Raw genomic sequence first — 1,155 nt, forward strand, 5'->3', positions numbered from 1 at the left:
ATGGTCGGTCTGAATCTTGAAGTGAGGGCCAAATAAGTATGGTCTCAACTTCTTCAGGGCCCACACCACAGCAAAGGCCTCCCTCTCTATAGCTGACCAACGTTTCTCTCTGGGGGTCAGCCTTCTGCTAATAAAAGCAATGGGCTGGTCCTGGCCATCTACATTAAGCTGTGAAAGCACTGCTCCCACTCCCAACTCAGAAGCATCTGTTTGGACAATGAACTCTCTTGAGTAGTCAGGACTCTTCAGGATAGGTGCAGAGCACATGGCCTTCTTCAGGTCATCAAATGCCTTTTGACAGATTTCTGTCCACTGAACCTTTTTGGGCATCTTCTTAGATGTCAGATCATTAAGAGGAGTCACAATGGACCCATAGTTCTTAACAAACTTCCTGTAGTACCCAGTCAGGCCCAAGAAAGCTCTGACCTGAGTCTGGGTAGTTGGAGGGGACCAGTCCTTGATGGTCTGGATCTTACTCTCCAGTGGTTGAACTTGGCCTCCACCTACAAGGTGGCCCAGGTATACAACCTTGCTCTGCCCTATCTGGCACTTTGTTGCCTTGATAGTGAGACCTGCCTTCTGCAGAGCCTCAAGCACTTCCTTCAGGTGGACCAGGTGATCCTCCCAGGTGGAGCTAAAGACAGCAATATCATCCAGATAAGCTGCACAAAAGTCATCCAACCCAGTGAGGACTTGATTCACCAACCTTTGGAAGGTGGCGGGTGCATTTTTCAAACCAAAGGGCATCACCACAAACTGATAATGCCCACTAGGGGTAGAAAATGCTGTCTTGGCTTTAGACTCCTCAGCTAACCTGATTTGCCAGTAGCCAGCTGTCAAGTCAAATGTGCTCAAATATTTGGCAGAAGCCAACTTGTCAATGAGCTCATCTTCCCTTGGAATGGGGTGTGCATCTGTCCTGGTGACAGCATTGAGTCCTCTGTAATCCACACAGAACCTCATCTCTCTCTTGCCATCTTTGGTGTGAGGTTTGGGGACCAGAACCACTGGGCTAGCCCAGGGGCTCTCTGAAGGCTCAATGCTAATGAAGGCTAATTCCAGCATCTTTTGCACCTCAGTCTTTATACAGTCCCTGACGTGGTCAGGTTGCCTGTAAATCTTGCTCTTTACAGGAAGACTGTCACCAGTGTCCAC

The sequence above is a fragment of the Lissotriton vulgaris genome, chromosome 1_1 (assembly GCF_964263255.1).
Source record: "Lissotriton vulgaris chromosome 1_1, aLisVul1.2, whole genome shotgun sequence".
NCBI lineage: Eukaryota > Metazoa > Chordata > Amphibia > Caudata > Salamandridae > Lissotriton > Lissotriton vulgaris.